The sequence below is a fragment of the Etheostoma spectabile genome, chromosome 15 (assembly GCF_008692095.1).
Source record: "Etheostoma spectabile isolate EspeVRDwgs_2016 chromosome 15, UIUC_Espe_1.0, whole genome shotgun sequence".
NCBI classification, from domain to species: Eukaryota; Metazoa; Chordata; class Actinopteri; order Perciformes; family Percidae; genus Etheostoma; species Etheostoma spectabile.
In genome coordinates this window covers 22,773,065-22,773,475 of record NC_045747.1, presented here as the reverse complement: position 1 = coordinate 22,773,475, position 411 = coordinate 22,773,065, and the positions used below count along the sequence as shown (strand labels likewise).

General features: G+C 44.8%; 1 long non-coding RNA gene across 1 annotated transcript in view; it reads right to left on the bottom strand.

Moving 5' to 3' along the window:
- Window positions 1-160: 160 nt before the first annotated feature.
- LOC116703387 (uncharacterized) overlaps window positions 161-411 on the bottom strand; it is a 4,427-nt gene continuing 4,176 nt past the window's right edge. Inside the window, exon 3 of the long non-coding RNA XR_004335420.1 lies at window positions 161-266. This is a non-coding gene — a long non-coding RNA (uncharacterized LOC116703387). The remainder of the gene's footprint in view (window positions 267-411) is intronic.

Sequence of the window (411 nt, the reverse complement as noted above, 5' to 3'; positions counted from 1 at the left end):
TAACATACCGGTTAAAGCCCCGCCCATTTCAGGACAACCCTACCCACTTCCAATTAGGCCCCGCCCAGTCCCAGTACAGATACGGATACAGATAATTCATGTGGTGAACACATGCAGATACAGATACAGATAATGCTGTACTCGCTCATCCCTAGTAAACATGCTCTATGTGTTGACCTAAGGAAGTCTGTCTATAATTATTGCACTCGGAGAAAAGTGGAATGTTTCATCCGTCCCGCGTTTCAACTTTCCTGGCTCTCCCCTACCTCCCTAAGTAATTGAACAGAAAAACACACCTGGTGGTCCACCCTTACTATTGAAACGAAAAGTATGTAATCTAACGCAACAGCTGAACAAAAACAAAGGCTGAATCTCATTTCTCTATACCCCTCACCCCTTCCCCTCGTTTTT